Source organism: Ambystoma mexicanum, chromosome 14 (genome assembly GCF_040938575.1).
Source record: "Ambystoma mexicanum isolate Mex_15411 chromosome 14, UKY_AmexF1_1, whole genome shotgun sequence".
Taxonomy (NCBI): domain Eukaryota; kingdom Metazoa; phylum Chordata; class Amphibia; order Caudata; family Ambystomatidae; genus Ambystoma; species Ambystoma mexicanum.
Window position 1 is genome coordinate 30,698,132 of NC_090940.1, and position 12,060 is coordinate 30,710,191.

Genomic DNA, 12,060 nt, shown 5'->3' on the forward strand with positions numbered 1-12,060 from the left:
GCAGCAAGGTGGCCGTCTTGGGCTGCTACTACCCTTTCCACGCTGCTTCTAACGGCGGTGCTCCACAATCACCTTCCCGGACTGCCTGCCTTTGCCTATGCTGTGCCTCGGGGCCCCTCAATATCCCCCGCACTCCTCCTGCCATCCTGAACTGTCCAGCAAATCTCACTGTATCAAATCCGCTTCAGCAGGAGCAGCAGAGCCTCTTTCGGATGTCCTGATGTCGGCTGGTCCCGGGGGCCTCTGAGGGCTTCTCCACGTCTCCAACTCTGTAATCAGCCCAACACCTGTGCTCCCATCAGCTCCCATCAGCTCTGGCCCAGTGCCTCCCGGCTCCCAGACTATCATTATCCACACAGCTCTAGCTCTTTACCAAATGGGGAATCGGTGCACCCCCTCGGGGGCCAACAACGTCCCACGGCTGTGCCGGCTTATGGTACCCTTCCCCACGGCGGATCGATCTCTCTACGCCTCTGTCACAAGGTAAGGCGGCATCTGCCGCATAACGCTCAATGGGCCCGGGAGTTGCCGAGGAGCCCATTGATCTCTCCTCTCCGAAGCATAATCCCTGGTGGCTGATCACCTTGACTGGGCCTCGGCCCCTCCTGGACGCTCTGCTGCCTCCTGGGACTGGTTGGGGTCCGGGCGCCTGCAGCGGTCTGGCCCTGGTTGTCCCCCCTCATATCCTAGTGGAACGAGCCGTGTTGAGTCACCATGTCCAAAGCCAGCAAATCTGCCAAGCAGACGGACATCTCCATGCTATTAACAATGCCTGCTGGGGGGGAAAAAAGCCAGAAGGGTGAGCGCAATGAAGGTGCGACAGGGGATGGCCTCCCCGATGACCAGGCGGCCGGGGCGGCTCAGGCGGTCACAAAAGCAGACCTTCATGACCTCCTATCAGCCCTCACCAGGGAATTCCAGAAGGGTACCGAAGAAGTAAAGAGTCAAATTGCCCGGCTGGACAAGAGAGTAGGGGAAATCGAATCAAGAACCGAGGAGATTGAAACCACGCTATGTGACCAGAACTTTGAGATCGGAGAGGGGGCTGACAGGATCAGAGCCCTGGAGTGCAGGTGCGAGGCTCTTGAAGCGAGACAAGAAGACGCTGAAAACCGCTCGAGGCGGAACAATATCAGAATCCGGGGAATTCCATCTGCAATCTCGGAGAAAGACCTCCCATCATATGTTTCCGACCTCCTCCGCCACACCATCACCCTCCCAGATAACTCTCCCCTGGAGCTGGACAGAGTGCACAGGGCTAGACCCAGGCAGAGGCCCAGTGGGGCAGCTGACGTTTTGGTCCGGGTCCATTTCTACAGGCTCAAGGAGGAGATAATGCAGGAGGCCAGGGCCATGGGACAAATCCACTTCCGGGATTCGGAGATAGCCTTGTTCCAAGATTTGGCAGCATCAACCCTGGCCAAACGAAGAGCTCTTAAACCCATGGCTGGCTGGCTACGTGAACGCAAGATTTCCTACCGCTGGAGCTTTCCTTCAGGCCTCGCCTTCACCTGAGAGGGAAAGACTCAGCAAATCCCCTCACCTCGGGATGCTGAGGAGTTTATGAACCCGGACACAGGGAGGGAGGTCCCGGGGGGCTTGGATCGCTCACCCGAGGGGGCTGTCGGGGAGTCTCTCCGTCCCTGGTCCCGGGTATCTGGTCGTCATAGGATGCGCGGCCCTCCCGCAAGGGGAAAGAACAACAACAACCGCTGAGAGCCCCATCCGCCCTGATCCTAGTACCTCCTCCTCGGAGAATAGTGGCCACCCCCCCTCCCCTAGGGGGCCCAGACTTTGAACCCAGAGCCTCACAAATATCCAGGCCGCCTGAGCCGCTGCGGAAAGAATCCCAATGCAACAATCTCGTTGGCCGGGGTGGCCGGCGGCGATCCCTCTCGAACTGCAAGATTTTCACCACCACAGCATGAGACCCCATGGTCTCCGACACAGCTGGTAGCCACGGCCCAGCCGACAGCCCTGTTGGTAGAATGCTGGTCTGGATACCTTCACTTGTTTCTTGTTTCAGGTTTTGTTCTAGTTCATTTTGTTGGTTTAACCCGGTCGGAGGGAAAGGAGGGGCTGGAGTTGGGGAGTGGGCTGGAGGCGAGGGGGAATCGAGGGTCAAAACACAAGCTGACAGTGTGCTCAACTCTCTGTTCGGAATAGCCATGGCAATGGCGGATTGGCCCACCGGAGTGGGGGGGTTTCAAGCTTCGCAATTCGAAACATGCAGGGTAAATCAGCCATCAAACCGACCCACCAATGTCTCTACCGAATAGGGAGCTCTCGATCCTGACCTGGAACGTCCAGGGTTTGAACTCCCCCCGGAAAAGGAAGTCTGTGGAACACAGGCTCACCCAATTGGCACCTGACATTATTTGCTTGCAGGAGACTCATCTCCTCAGGACTGACGAACGCTGCATAGCCTTTCAACGCTACACAAAAAGGTTCTTCGCCTCTGCTGATCTCAAGAAAAGAGGGGTTGCCATTCTGTTAGGCCGAGACTTGCCCTTAACTAACATAACCACCAAGAGTGACCCGGAGGGTCGGTATCTCCTGCTAAAAGGCCTCTTAGTAGAGCTTCCTATCACCATCGTTGCCATATACTGCCCAAATACAGCGCAGAGCACATTCCTCCGAAATCTCCTGACCATTCTTGTCACCTTCACTGAAGGTCGCTTACTCATAGGGGGCGATTTTAACTTGACTCCAGACCCAAACCTGGACAAAACGCTCCCTCCATCTAAGGAGGACTTCAGCAAGGCCCTCGCCATGGCAGAATTCCTGAAGGAAACCGACACTATAGATGTGTGGAGATGGGCCAACATGGGAACAAGGGACTACACTTTCTTCTCTCATGTTCATCTGGGGCACTCAAGAATCGACCTCCTGTTACTATCCAGCGTTCTCATTCCCTGCATCGAATCCATCCAAATTGGGCACAGAGCCCTTTCGGATCATGCTCCAGTCATAATGAACCCGAGGGTAGCGAGCTTCCCCGAGCCGCCTCAGCGGCAATGGAAACTCCAAGACCAGATCTTAACGTACATCGCAATCAGAACAGAAATGGCAGAAGCCCTCAAGAACTACTTCAGGGAAAACACCACCAAAGACACGTCAGTGGCCACGATCTGGGACGCTATGAAGCCCGCCATCAGGGGCACGGCAAACGATTGCACAGCCAGACTCAGACGACTACGCAAGCTGCAACAAGACGCACTTGAGGCTGAAGTGACAAAAGCGGAACGCATCCTTAAAAGAGGCCAGAACAGGAAAGTGAGTCGTGTGCTCCAAAGGGCGAAGCGATCCCTAGAAATGCATCTAGCTGACAAAGCGGCCAGAGCACTAACATACACCAAACAGTTTTATTATGTGCACAGCAACAAAGCAAATCGGCTCCTGGTCCACAAGCTAAAAAAGCTACAATCGAGAAATTCCATCCATAGCCTCCTGGACGCGCAAGGGACTCTTCGCTACTCTATCACGGAGAAAATGGAAATCATGACAGCACATCACAGAGGTATCATGTCGGGTAGCCCCACGGCCGCATCAGCACAAGTCAAATATCTTGCAGGAAGACAGCCGGTCGATCCACACCCTCAACTCACGGCCCTAGAGGTCCCTATCTCGGCAGAAGAAGTGAGCGAGGTCATAGCAAAAATGAAAAACTCAACTCTCAGCCCGGATGTGCTTACAGCGCAATTCTATAAGAAGTTTTCATACATCCTCTCACCCCATTTGGCAGCCCTCTTCAACTCGTTCCTATCATCAGGAACGACCACCCCCTCGTTGGAAGAGTCACTATCTGTGCTGCTACTGAAACCTGGAAAGGACCGGAGCCATTGCGCCTCCTACAGACCTTTCACCCTCCTGAACTACGACGCTAAAATCTTCACCAAAACCCTCGCGAACAGGCTGGCTCCCTTGCTTCCAGCCATCATCCATCCTGACCGGACTGGATTCATCCCTGGCCACAGCACCCATGATAATATAAGGAGAACCATAAATGTCATTGAATCTGCCAACAGGAAGGGGCGGGCACTGATGGTACTATCCCTCGACGCGCATAAAGCCTTTGACATTGTCGATTGGGGCTACATCCAAAAATCACTCCTGCACTTCGGCTTTGGCCCAAATTTCATTAAATGGACATTAGCGAACTACCAGCATCCTTCCACCAGACTAAGGATCAATGGGGCCAGGTCCGAAATAATCAAAATCTCAAGAGGCACCAGGCAGGGTTGCCCCCTGCCCCCCCGGTATTCGCCCTCTCCATGGAGCCATTCGCGAACATGGTACGTCAAAATGCAGGGATCCAAGGCCTGACAATCAAGGCCCAAACATATAAAGCCACCCTGTACGCCGACGATGTCCTCCTTGCGCTGATCAAGCCAAGGGAATCCATGAAGGCCCTATGGAGGGAACTGCTCGAATTTGGGGAAGCCTCAGGATTTACGGTTAACCTATCCAAATCAACAGCACTGAGCATTAACCTGCCTAGTCCTCTAATGTTAGATCTGGAAAAAGAATACCACATACCCTGGGCAAAAAAGAATCTCCCATACTTAGGGGTCCATCTCCCATGCGCCCCCAGCAGACTATACAAATCCAACTTTCCGGTGCTCCTTAAAGAATTCAAGAATGACCTGATACGCTGGCAAAAGCAGGAGATTTCCTGGTTCGGGAGAATCATGGCTCTGAAGATGAACCTCATTCCTAGACTACTTTACCAGTGCGCAGCCTTACCAACCACAATACCGAAGCAGGCGATCCAGAAGCTGCAAAAGAACATCATGAGTTATATTTGGGGAGGAAAACAGCCGCGAATCCCAAGGAAACTCATGCTCCGAGGACGGGCGCTGGGTGGACTGGGAGCGCCCGAGGTTACCAGATATATCCTGGCCGCTCAGCTCTCATTCGCGTTCGCTTGGCTTCCCTCCACCCCAAAGCCTCGCTGGCTGGAGCTGGAAGAGGACTGGAGCCCAATCCCATTAAACTCTCTACCACACCTGAAGCGACCCAGCGTAGGCGAGGGCGTGGGACCCCTGACGGCAACCGAAAATACGGTGGTGAGCTGGAGGAGGGCGGCGCGCCTGTGGAATATCCGCAGCACAACGGGTCCATTCACCCTGGTCTGGAGGAATCCAGAATTCACCCCGGGCTATAACCCCAAGAACTTCGCGAGGTGGAAAAATGGAGTGCTGGAAAGGGTGCAAGACTTCTATGAGGAGGGAAACCCCCTTGATCTCGAGGCCTGCAAAGCAAAATTCAAAGTGCCGGAGAGCGAAAGATTCAGATATACCCAGCTCCGACATTGGCTCTCGAGTAGGGATATGAAGCACCTCGGAAGCAGAGACCTCACTGCCCTGGAACTCACTCTCACAGGATCCCCACCAAAGGGCAGAATATCTACTCTCTACAGGCTCCTGGACAGAACAGACCCATCCCGCAAAGAGCCGTACATGCTGAAATGGGAGAAAGACATTGGGCGGCCCATCAAACTGGAGGAGTGGGACCATATCTGGGCAAGGGCAAACAAGTTCGAAATGTGTTTCCAACAAGGAGGGGGCATTCAAGGTATGCTTCAGGTGGTACCGGACCCCAGAAACACTCAACAAATGCAACCCAACAATTCCACCGGTGTGCTGGAGAGGATGCCCAGATAAAGGCACACTCTACCATTTGTTCTGGACATGTCCCAAAGCCACCCAATTCTGGAGATCCGTGCTGGATCACATCAACAGGATCACAGGACTCACTATCCCATGGGATCCGGGCATTGTCTTACTGGGAGCAAGCAGGGAGGGTCAATTCCCCCTTTCAGGGCACAGAGCAGAGCTATGCTCTCACCTGCTGACGGCCGCTAAGATTTATGTGGCTAGGCTGTGGAAAAACCCTGTAAATTGAGGCATTTCTGCCAGTGGAAATTCTGTTGGCGGAAATTCGTCATTGCTATATAAGGAAGCACTGCAGTGGCCATTTTGAAAATCACAATCCGTTCTATATCTGGACAGAGGAGTGCCATCCAAATAACCAGGCAATCCTAAACATGTCAGGAGGAAAGGGCAAAGGCAGCGTGCCTGATATAAGGCTGCGTAAGACTAAATTCCCAGAGCAGCAGCTCACAGTATTAGCAGAGCAAGTGGTCGCCCACTCTGAGGAGCTGTATGGGGCACAAAATCGGAAGACCAGTCAACAGCGCAAAAACTCCATGTGGGCTGAAATCAGGGACAAGGTGGTGGCCATAGGCCACATCCAACTTGAGGTCAACAATATGAAAAGGCGGTGGAATTACTTTAAGGCCAGGGTCAGGGGCATCATATCCCTCCAGCGCCGGGAGACAGCTGCCACTGGAGGTTGGTCAGTGGATACACTGCAACTGACACCCTGGTAGGAAATGGTCAGTGGCATCCTGCATATGGTCGGAATCGAGAGCATGGGCATGGCCGAGTTAGGAGCCAGCAGACAAGGGGAATCTGGTGAGTACCACAGCGAAATATTATCCCATACATGGTCAAACCAGCAGGCATTCCCAAACACCCAAACTGCCATGCAAGCAGACAGTGTGAGCCCCAGCAAGCATGCACCATCCATGGGAGGCATCAGGTCAGACAAGAATCACCATTACAACACAACTTAGAAGTTACAAAGCACATCCACATTGCACATCACAACCACCCCTTGCCCGCACAGTGGACATCCATACACAGGCAACATTGCCATCATGCTACCATTTGACAAGCCCATGCCCATGGATGCACATAGGGATAGTTGTATCAGAGCCACAAGCCCATCGACTGCAATGCTCCATGGAGAGACACAGAGGAATACATGGCCGACATCATACCCGCCTGACTCACACACAAATAAACCCACTGAAATCACATGAGTGCACCACCAGAAAGCAGGCATCAATAGTCCGTACGCACCTCTGGACAGGACATCCTGTAGCTCAACCCATCCCAGGGATGCACGACTGAAGCAAGCAGGGCACCCCACACGTGGAACCTGGTTGGCTAGGTGCAATGCATGCCATGAACACAGTGGCTGACACATGATGCTAGCCCCCCCAGGAGACCCAACACACAGTGATGAAATAGTACAAGTGACAGTGAATGTTGAATCGTCATGCACTTCAGTACCAAAGTGGTAACGCACATATCAATTTGCCCAAACAGGCACGCAAGACACCCATGAAACAACAGAGGAGGCTGGCCCCTCCACAACACCTGCCCCAACCATTGCCAGCAAGCAGCCAGGCCAAGGCAGTTCGGGGAGTGGTAGTGTGCCACCCAAGCAGAGGCACCATGTCATCGATGGGCACACTGACCATCTAGACAGACACGGCCACGGGGCCTCCACAGACCCCAATCATGGAAGCAGGGCCACCAGCAACAGGCCCAAACACCACCACAGCTGGGGCGACTGTGGACTCACACGTGAGCCAGAGTGGGGACGACAGCCTGCAATCGCAGCAGGCCACTGCAGGTACCACAGATGTGCAGTCTGAGTCTGCATCCCCCGCATCGAGCCCGCCACATTCGCCCCTTTGCCATTTTTTACCGGAATCCTCCCTTCTGTGCAGCCTTGCCCCACTGCATTTACCACCGTCCCACCAGGCATCCCGCTGTGCTCTACGCTATGCAGAGGAGTCTTCCGAGGAGCAGGTCGAGGATGCTTGCCGTTTAAGGCACCATGATGACCATGGCAGTGGACATACACCACAGGCAGTGCCTGGCCCCACACTCCAGGCCATATGGAAATGTCTTGACCAGATGGAACAGAGGCAGGCAGAGATACGTGCCATAGTCCATGGACAATCGGGGCATTCTCAGGCTATATGTGATTGCATTCAGGGGCATCTAGACGGTTGTCAAGCTCCATAGACCGTCCGTGCAGGAGAATGGTGCGCAGCAATGTCAGCCAGTGCCTCACAAGCCAGAGGGTGCAGGAGCTGACCGAACAGTTGTTCTTGTCCCATGAGACCATGGCCAGAGCCATTCATCTTACCATGGACCATCTTCGGGGGAGCGTGCAGGAGAGATCACAGTCTGCTACCCCTACTGAGTCGTCATTGACGAGCACCCTGCCCCAGCGCTCACAACGGCGTGCATCACATGCTGCAAAGCCTGCGGACAAGGGGGAAAAGCGCAAGCGCTAGTGGGAGTTGTTCTTGGGGCTGGGCGTGCGTGATGGGAGTTGTTGATGGGGCTGGGGGTGGGAGTTGTTGATGGGGCTTGGGGTGGGAGTTCTTGATGTGGCTGTGGGCGGGAGTTGGGAGCTGTTGATGACGCTGGGGGTGAGAGTTGGTGTTGAGGCTGGGGTATCTTGTTGTCAAGAATAAACCCTGTTGAATCATGATTATCTTGAAAGTCTTTATTCAATGCAGTTGAGACATGTGCATTAGTTGCACGTTTGGGCTGCATGTGTCCCAAGTCAAAAGAAATTGTCCATGAGGTCCTGGCGGATCATTCGTCCATCCCTCACACACCCACATATGTCCTGTGGTGCCCTGTTCACACCATCAGCGTCTTCCTTACCTGAGCTAGGGGAGTTATGGTCTTCATCTGGAGGCATTTCAATGTTCCTTCGTTTGCACAAGTTTTGCATCATTGCACCTACGACTACAATTTTGCCAACTTTTTCGGGGCTGTACAAGAGGGCACTACCTGTGTGGTGAAGGCACCTGAATCTTGATTTCAGCAATCCAAATGTAAGCTCAATGCATGACCTGGTCCTCCTCTGCGCCTCATTGTAGGCTATCTCCTGTGGTGTGGCAGGCTTTCTCACAAATGTCATCAGCCATGGTAACTACGGGTCACCTGCAAAACATGAATGGACTGTGTGAGGCATGGCGGCGTGTGGGTCGGGGAACATGTTTATGGTCTTGATGTGTCTACCTGTGAAATGCCAGAGTAACAAGACACAGACACAAGGGTGTGCTTCACAATGCTTTTTATTTTAAAGCAAAAGAGAGGAGGAAAAATGCCTCACTGTCCCTAATTCTATGAGGGGGTTCCCTGCCTTAACACAACTAAATAATGGAGCAGTCTGTCAGAATGCCAAAAATGAATTTTTATAGTCCTATGTCCAAAACAAACCTACTCTGACCCTCACACTTAATGTATCAAAACTATTACCGGGGAAAATAAACAATACTTGGCTGTCTTCACAGCCGAGTGATTGCTCTCACGGCCACTGTCCTTGAAATATATGCCACGGGGACACTCCCCTTCTCTGGTTTTTTCCCATGTGTCATGGCTTTGGAGCCCTCAATGCCAGGGCGACATTCCCCTTAACTGGCCTTTTCCTGCGTGTCAGGGATTTGGAGCCCACTGTCTCTGTCCTTCAGGGTTGGTCCCTTAGTACGTTTTTCTGGCAAAGTGCGCAAGCTGATTGTTTTTACACAAGCATGTCTTTCAATCTGAATCTATTTTTTGCATAGATTCTTCATAGTGTCTTAGGTAGCCCATGATTTTGTTATACATAAACAATTGCATAACCTATGTGTGCAGTGTTTCTTTTATCTGCTTTAATTTCCCCAGAGGTACTGAGATTAACAAAAAAAGAGGGCTGGTAATCAGGGAGCATGTGGTTTGGTCCATTAAATAGTCATTTGTGTCTTTCGTTGGGTTTTCTGCAACTATTTAATACCTTTGTAAGCCCCAACCCCATTTTCCCCAGCCGTACTGTTCCTCGACCACCACTGCTGCAACTCCCTTCACCCAACAATGATCCCAGTCCTTCTTTCCTTTTATTATTGACTTTGTCCAACAAGATAAAAAAAAAAGGACTCCGGTTTTGGATGTTAGCTTCCACTCCTTTACCGTCCAGATGTAGCCTCCTTGTCCTACTGTTTTGAGATGGGTTTTGGCTTTACCATAATACATATACCCATATGGCATATTGTATTTGATTGATAGGATGTGGTGGGATTTTTCCTTAATTTTCTGTGTCTTGGTGTGGGAATTCTGTTCCTTTTTATTACTTCTGGGACGAGCTCTCCGGATTTGTCATACTACCCCTATGTGCAAAACTCAGTGGTTGTGCATGGTGCACCTTGTGTGCATCGAGGTTGATGGCACTTGGCCTACATGGTTCACTTGCAGTCATTCACGGTGTGGGAAACGGCAATCATCAAGTATATGTCAACCAAATTCATTAGCAATGCACTTGTCACTTATGGTGTGGCAGTAGGCCATGTAGGGACCATAGCAATGCTTTCATGGGTTGGACGTTGCCCTGATTGCATTGTGCTGCCTTGCATGGCAGGATGCCCTGTGTCGTCACATGGTTAAAGTCTGTGCAGTGCGGGGTGTCAGCCAGGGTTCAAGGCCTGTTCTGAACATTTCTTTTGTTGCATCATCGGACCTGTACTTGTTTCACATTGCTACTACTTACATACCCCAGGTGTGTGTCCATGATTTTGGTCATTAGGTCTGCCTACTACATACCCACAAACAAGGTGAGCTGTCCTATGTGCCTCTCCATGTACGCTGGTAGGGTGCTGTTCCTCAGTATCATTAATTCATGTGTGGCCCCAGGGTATCGGGCACAGCAGTGGCTGATTGTGAGTCCCACATAACATGTCATTTGCACATTCATGGAATGTTACTGTTTCCTGTTCCGGTATGCCTATTCCGTTGCCTGGGAGGGAACCAATGCCACATGTGTGCAATCCAATGCTGCTATGGTATTGGGGAAATGGGCAATGGTGTAGAAATGTGACTTTGCTGCTTGCACCTGAGCCTGGGTGATGGGTATGGTGATATGCAGATGGGCATGCCCCATGAGCACATCCAGGACTTGGTCCAGCACCCTGGAGAAAGTGGACTGTGACATTTCATGCAGTGTCCCAACTGTGTGCTGGAATCCACCCGTGCCACAGAAGTGTAAGACTGTCACAGGCTTTTCCAGGGATGGGCAGTTCTGGTTGCAAAGGCACTCTGTAGTTCTGCTGGATCAGGATGAGCAGTTCTAAAATGGTGGGATGGCCCAATCGATATAGGGTCACAAATTGGCCGTGGCCATGGGGATGGGCGGACACGTGGTATGGGTGCCCTCCGCAGCATACGTCTCCAGCACCTTTGGTGCCTGTATCCTTCCCTGCTGTAGTCCTGCATGCTGCTGTAGCTGGATGTATAGTAGGAGGTTGTGGAGCCCCTAATCGACGTCGGCTTGTGGCTGCATGCTGCTTGGATGTGTGTTTTGGGTAGGTGTGACCCTTTTATACTCCTCCCGAGTGCTTCTGATGTACCTGTGCCTTGATTTATTGCACCTGTATGCACTTACCTCCATCTTTTTGTGGAGGTAACTGTGATGTGTGTTTGGCGGTATTACAACTGATTTCTTTTGGGTGGTAATTCTGCTGATGGAATTAGCCCCGGCGATGATTCCGCTTATTCTTGGAGGAATTACTGCCAGAGGTAATTGCGCCAGAGGTAATTCCACTGATTATTTCGGTAGGTCGTGAACTGGCATAGTGGTAAAGTTGGCGGGAACGGAATTAACACCAACTTTACCACTTACTGCCATACTTGTAATGAGGCCCAAGTTGTTTTGTGCGTCAGTCGTGTTGATGCTCAAGAGACTGATAATCCTGAAAGGAAACAAGAGAGAAGAGAAATCAAGGGGAAGGGAATCACCCTCTGGAGCAAGGAATTCTATCTGTTGGGACTTTTTGTGTTGGAGTTATGCATTTTCTTTTTGAACATTTATACATCACTCAAGGCCAAATATATGTTCCCTTTCCACTTCAGATTTGCTTTGTTAGAATGTGAGGGTCATAAAAGAACTTTCACCCTAGGGTGTTTTGTTTTGGACATTCTGAAAGATCCTTAGTTTTGGTTTTAGGTAGTGAAGCGCCTCTAGTGCAGGCACAGAGAGGCATTTTCTGAACCCCCTTTTATTTTTATAAAAGACTTTGACCAAAACTATGAACCCCTTGTGTCGTGTCTGAGTTTCATTCCTGACTCCTCACACTACCCAATCATTATCACAGTATTTATCAGCTAGACCTGCTCTATTCCAAGAACCGATTTTCAGGCACTTTGGATCTGG